Here is a 6,661-nt window from a genome sequence, read left to right on the forward strand (position 1 = left end):
CAGCCCCAGGGTCCTCGGCACTGGCCCCACGTCCCTCCCTCCCTCCCTCGCCCTCCTCTTCTCTCCCAGTTCCGAAGTTCTGGCCTCCCTTGCTCCTCCCTAAAGAGAAGCTCCTAACATTCCCACGGAGGATCGGAGGATCGTCAAAACACAACAGGTTCTCACATCACTGGAAGTAATGTTTTTCTCCCCGGGGTCTTGTCACCAACTTGGTACATAATTACGTTCTTTTGTTTCAGCTTGTTTTCAATTTTCAGGGTTGCATTTTCTTCCTTTTGCTCTAATTTCATTCCTCCTTTGTACAAAGCACAAATGACTTCAGCACGGCCATGCTCCAGGGTGCATTGGGAGACGTCCCCCACCCCCCAGGAGACTGTTGCTGACTTTTGTCCTAAACTCCCAGGGTTCCCTTCCTCAGCATGTGCCCAAATGCGTCACTTGCTGTTATAACTTAGGTCTTCCATTGCCCTGAGTGCCAGGCTGAGGTGACCGCATCCAGCCCTGCTTGCCAGTGTGTGGTGTGCGGGGACAGCAGGGTCCCCGTGCTGGAAGCCCAGCTCTGGGGTGCTCCCAGGGGCTGTGGCCAGAGACCCCACCCTCCGTCTCTCCCTGTGGCTGGTTGGCCTCTCCCCACCGGACGGTGGCTCAGCTCCAAAGTTGGTGACCTCACTTTGAAAAGTCACCATACGTGTGTTCTCTTTCTATACCACGTGAACCAGAGGCGGCCCTGTGGGCACATCTTGGCATCCATTCCTGTCCTGCTTCACACCCTTCAAGCTGTGCCAACACGTAACCCTGAACGTGACTTACGCGGGGCGTCCTCAGCAAAGCTGTAAAATAGTTCCAACAGCGTTACTGGCTGCTGGGCCCAAGCGGGTGGCGCTTTTCCTGTAGGTGGGTCTGATGTTTCCTTGTGGCACTGATTTGCATTCCCTGTTCTCTAGGGGCCCTCGCCTGTCTGTGTGTTTATTCTATTTCCCTGGGGAATGACCACGTCCCTTAAGCAGCCTGTGAGTCGTGGCCGTGTAACTGACGTACGTATGACACGTTGGTGTCAGGTGCACAGCTGCTTGTACAGCATTTATATAAACCCTGTGAGTCTTGCGCACGTCTTTCTATTGGGTCGTCTATACTTTTCCTACATGCTCTGAGCCCCAGTCCTTTATTGTCTGCTTCTGTCACAGTGTGGCTCACTTCTCTTGTTGTCACTCCCTTTTATAAGCCCTGAAGTTGGCTCCAAACAAGTAAGTGTGGTGGATGAAGCATGAGGGCTGGCCTGAAGCCCAGGGCTGGCCCGGTTCTAGCTGCTCTGTGCTGTCACAGGGAAGCAGTGTCCTGTGCTGGGAAGAGCCGGACTCTCTCCTGCTCTAACTGGGAGGCTGGGCCATGGGGGGGGGGGGGCATCTGGCCGGTGCCCAGGGGCCCATGACTTATAGATGCCGTGCTCACAGCAGAGCATGAATTCTCTACCAAAGCCTCCATTTGTCGTCCGTGTGGAACACTTCTGAGCTTATGCAATATGAATGACGTTTTGTAATGGCCCTCGTGTGTGGGTCTTGGGGGAAAATGTTGTTTTCAGCAAGACAAAGCAATCTGCCGGTTCTCCTGATGGCCGCATCCCATCCACAGAATGCATCTAACCTGACGCAGTCACACTGACAATCTCTTGTATCATCTTTTATTGAACACAAAGTGCGGTCTGCCGCCCAACTCGCGTGTGGCCAACTGTGCTGGGATGCCCGGTCCCGGTGGCTGGAGGAGAGCCTAAGGAAGGGACAGCACATGGCACTTCCCAGTCCACAGGGGAGCCATGGGCTGGTGGCCCCTAAGCCTCTCCTGAGACTGCACATGGGTGTCCAAGGATGCCCGGCCTTGGCGCCAGCCACACCTCTCCTGGCCCCCAGGTGCCCATGAGCTCGGGATGGGTGACTATCGCAGGCCCGACCTCCAGCCCCCCAGGCCCTGATCTTCTCTCCCAGCCTGTGTGAGGGCTGGAGGCTGCCGCGCATTGGCTCAGCTCCTGTGCAAACCAGGCACGAGGGTGGGTCAGACGGCCTTCCCGCCTGGTGACTGGTCCCCGCCATTGGCACCTTGCCTGCGACTAAGACTGCAGCAAATGCCAGCGTGGTCCTCGCCAGCCTTGTGCTCACCGCGTCCCCGCTTCTGTGGGAGGCCCCCCCACAGGGAGGAGCAGCCCAAATGTGTGCCCCCCTGACGAGGAGGCCTTTGTGCCCGTGGAGCTGGGCCCACGCGGTGACACGTGTAAGGTGACACACGTGCGGTGACGTGCCCAGGGGATTTGGAGGGTGGGGAGCCTTGTGGTCAGGCGGCCCCGCTCAGGAAGCTCCAGCCAGAGGAGAGGGGTCAGCAGAGAGCGAGACACTGGAGCAGGAGGGGACCTGTCCCGAAGGACAAGCTCCAGGGGTGGGAAAGGAGGTGGGAGGGGGCGTGCTGCGAGCCCTGGTCTAACTGAGGCACAGAGGTCAGGGGTCACCAGCGTACCCAGCCCCCATCCTCTCCGTCCACACTGTGGCTCGACCAGGCTGCCCTCGCACAGGTATTGCCGGTGTCCCTCAGGGTGGGGACGTGCTAGGACGGCCCTTGCTAGCTGGTGTGCGTCCCCAGAGTTGGGGCCCAGAGGAACCTCAGTCAGCATTCTCAGGAGACAGGGACAGTCCCAGGGAAATGTCAGCATTTCAAAGTAGCCTGCATTTTTCTCAGAGGAACAAAATAACCAATTTTGTGGGGTCTGCAGACACCAGGGCACTGTTAAGAGATTGGCGTGGGGTCTGGAAAGGGGCTTGGAGGGTGGGGGGACCTGGGTGTGTGTGTGTGTGTGTGTGTGTGTGAATCCTGCACGCGGATCATGAGTGTGGATTCTGCGTGAATTGTGTGTGTGCTCACAGCCAGGCCTGCAGGGAGCTGTGTCACCCATCTGCCACTTGGCGCCCTTTGTCTCCTCTTATTTGACACTTGTCTTAAATGCTTCCAGGGACAAGGGACAGACAGGTGATGTCATTGTGGGTCCACTTCTGTGGAGGCCCCACCTGGGTCCCACCTCCAGAGACCATCAGGTGAGCGAGGCTCCGTCTCGAACGTGGCCCAAGTCCAGACGCCCACTTACCCATGGGACCCTCAAGCCATCAGCCGGGCTGTCATCCAGGGTGGGGAAGGAGAACCGCGCCCAGCAAGGTCACTCACGCTTCCTTCACTCGGGCACAGGCCTCAGGACCACAGTTTGCACCCAGCCTGTGAGTCCCACGACGGACACAGAGGCCCGTTCATCAGCCCCATGTGTCCCCCTGGTAGTTGTGACGTAAATTTGGGTGGGAAATGGGAGCTAAATGCCCCTGTGTGTTGTGTGGCTGTGACCACCTGCTCGGGATGGAGCCGCCAAACCTGCAGAGTGACACCCTTCTGAGGTAACCCGTTCCAGTTACCCGTTGCTGCCAGACTCGGTGGCTTCCGACAGGCCGCAGCTTCTGTGGGTTAGGAAGCTGCGTGGCTTCACTGGGTCCCTACCGGCTGCAGGAAGAGAAGGCCGGGCCTCGTCCTCACAAGGTTCTATGGGGGCAGGAGCCGCTTCCAGGCTCGCTCCATGGCTGTTGGTGGGGTTCACATCCTTGTAGCAGGTGGACCGAGACCGGGGTGCCTCACTGGCTGCCCTCTGGTCCTACACGTGGCCTCGGCACTGAAGGGCTGGCAACACAGAGAAGATACAGTGCCAGCAAGACCTGGGAGGTCGTCTGTAGCTCCCCGGCCTCTCCTCATCTTCTCTGACTCAGGACTGGGTGAGCAGGAGGCTCACAGAAAGCACGAGACTCACCTTCAGCCGGCTGTGGCTCAGCACCGCTTTCTCGGGTGGTGCAGGTTCTGCCCGTCCAGTGAGTGGTCCGATGGGCTGCCTGTGCCTGGCTCAGGGGTGCTGGACGCCGCCCTGTTATTTCAGCCCAGAGAGAAAACACGCACATTCTTGCAGCCCACAGCTGCATAGCGCCCTCGGGCATCAGAGGAACCGTTTCCCCACCGTGGGTCACTGGGCCATGCTTCCCCTGCAGAGGCATCTGCCTTCACCTCCCTGGACACGCAGCCCCTCCTCTGCCTCTGGGAGCAGGCCTAGGACAGTGGGACTTGCCCGGCATGAGGTCGAGGGTGACAACCAGCTGATCCGGAGCTATGCGAGGCCAGTGAGCCAGCTGTCCACAGAAACGCCCAGTGTTCTGGGCTGGGTGCTGCTGCAGGACAGTGCCAAATGCTAGGTCTGTGGACAGAGCAGCTTGGACCAGTGTTCCAACTCTTTCTCCGCACCTTTTCAAGAAGTCCAAGCTGACCCAACAGCGTCGGGGCCCGACGCACCATGAAGCGGACCCCACCACAGAGCCTTCAGGCCCCAGAGGCTGCAACAAGGCATGAGTGGGGCCACGCCTCACCCGAAGGCCGACGGGGCGGCAGGGCGTTGGTGCACATGCCTGGGGAGTTAATGCTGCTTGTTGGCTGGAGGCCTCCGCTCCCGCCCTGGGCCCTCTCCACAGAGCTGCTGAATGTCCTCAGGACATGGCAGCCTCACGAGGGCCCCTGGATTCCAAGAGGAGCAGCAGCAACTCCAAGGCCCCATCTCCAGAAGGCGACAGACCGCCTCACGGAAAGGCACGCGCACCGGAGCCCAGGCCCCAGGGCTGCGCGCCAGGTGGTGTACGAGCAGCAGAATGAGAGGGCCCTGCGTGGGGCCCAGAACTGTCAGCCCTGTGGGGACACTGACAGGAAAGCAGGAGTGAAATAGGAAGGAGGTGAGGCAACCGCGCGGTGAGGGGAGCGTGCTGAACCCCCATGGGGTCCTGGAGGAAGGAGCCTGCAGCCCTCTCTGCTCCATTCTGGGGGGAGCGCCAGCCCAGCTCCCACAGAGGCCTGTGCTCACCCCTCCCCAGCATGTCCCCCCCCCACCCCTCACAGCTTCCAGGAACCTGCTCCCCAGCGCCCTTGCCGCTCTCGCCACCCGGTCCTCACTAGTGATCAGAGTCCCACACGCGGGGTTAGCCCCGCCGGCTGGCTCCACAGGCCCACTGCAGCCCCTGCCCCTCACCTGGACCAGAGCTCCAAGCTGTCCCCAGGGGCTCACACATGTCCTTCCAGAAGTGTAGCACAGCCACTGTCACAGAAGACACATAGCCCTGAAAAGTAAGACGTGGGTGAAGGTAAGAGCTCAAGTGTGAAGTCACTGAGGGTCACACAGAGCTGCTCGCCGCCTCCTGCTCTCCCCCTGCACCCCCCCCCACACTGCAGGGGGCGTGGTGGGGAGAGGGGGTGCTGAGAAAGAGCTGGAAGCGCCCCTCCTCCAGCCCACCCCCGGGTGTCTTCTGAGATGCCTCCTACGGGGTGGGGGGGGCCTCAAAAGCCCATAGTTCACCAGCGGATGTTATCAAGCCCATGTCACATGTGAGAAAACGGAAAGTCAAAGAAATTAGTGCCCTGGCTCCAGGTCAGGACCCAGGATTTCATGCGTACTGGAGACACAACCAGGTCCCAACATGCCAAGGGACACGTGGGGCGATGAGCTCAGTGCGTCCTGGCAGCTCAGGGTCCAGGCAGCAGCCTGCATGGAGCGGGGCAGTGGGACGGCCACCCGGCCCCCACCATCGTGCACTGTACCTCTGCACCCAGCGGCCCGAATGCGCAGAAATCCAGTGGGAGGCCCCATGAGCCAGTGTCAGCCGCATCCCGGCTCAGCTACAAGCAGGCCCCTTCCGTTCAGGGGCTGCTCCGCCCAGGCTGGACCGAGGAGCTGCAACGCCCCCGCCCTGGCCCAGGCCTCATCTGGGCTCCTGCCAGCTCAGGCCTGCCCCCCCACACCCCGTCTGTGGCGCAGCCTGCAGAACCACACAGCCCACATCTGTCTTCCCTAGCTTTATTGGTTTTTAAGAGAGACTGGAAAGGAATAAAAAAAAAAAAGGAAAGAAAGACTGAGGAGGAGATGTGGGAGATAAAAGGCACATGTGGGTGACAAAGAAACTATGACATAGTCAAATTTTATTAATGGCTCACCCATATGCATTCCGAGGATAATTAAGCATTCACAGGTGAAATTAGCTGATACGAGTGGCTGTCCTGGCAAATCCAATGAGCTCCGATTACATCAATAGTTTTCAACCAGTGTCCCTGGTTATCAAACCATCAAATAAATTTGTCCACTCTCTTCCTTTGGGGGGAGAAACTTTAATTATCCAGCCCTAGCGTGTGGCAGGCCATTAATAAAACCTAGTTATCAGGCCGCAGGTTCGGCAGTTTTGCTCTTATCCATCTTTTATCTCAATAAACATTTGGGAAATGTCCTTAAAATTATTATAGATACTTTGCCCCTACCCCACAATAGGAATTTCTAAATGGAACTCGCTGCGTTTGACACAGCGCGTGAGGCGTTGCGTCCACCCGCCGGCCCCCGGCGAACGTCCTGAGCTGGGAGCCCTGTGTTGATGGATCTTCGACCTGCAAATGCAGATAAGGGAACCGCCCGCCGTTCTCCTTACTGCTATTGACACCGCCTTTACGTTATGCCTGCGTCCCTTATTTTCATGCCACATAGATCGATGACAGGTGGAAGGACGGAGCGGCCAGCAATGACACAGAGCGGCCTCCTAGTCTTTCCCTCCTCAAGGTTCAGTCTCCT

The 6,661-nt window shown here is 58.8% G+C and overlaps 1 long non-coding RNA gene across 1 annotated transcript; it reads right to left on the reverse strand.

Annotated features, from left to right (window-relative positions):
* Positions 1 to 1,717: 1,717 nt before the first annotated feature.
* On the reverse strand, positions 1,718 to 5,742 carry LOC141570445 (uncharacterized). Its single transcript, XR_012494448.1, has 4 exons — positions 5,647 to 5,742; positions 5,081 to 5,168; positions 3,827 to 3,937; positions 1,718 to 3,699 (listed from the first exon to the last, which is right to left on the reverse strand). It is a non-coding gene; the product is annotated as an uncharacterized LOC141570445 (long non-coding RNA).
* Between the last annotated feature and the right edge of the window lie 919 nt (positions 5,743 to 6,661).

Source organism: Rhinolophus sinicus, linkage group LG03 (genome assembly GCF_036562045.2).
Source record: "Rhinolophus sinicus isolate RSC01 linkage group LG03, ASM3656204v1, whole genome shotgun sequence".
Classification (NCBI taxonomy): Eukaryota; Metazoa; Chordata; class Mammalia; order Chiroptera; family Rhinolophidae; genus Rhinolophus; species Rhinolophus sinicus.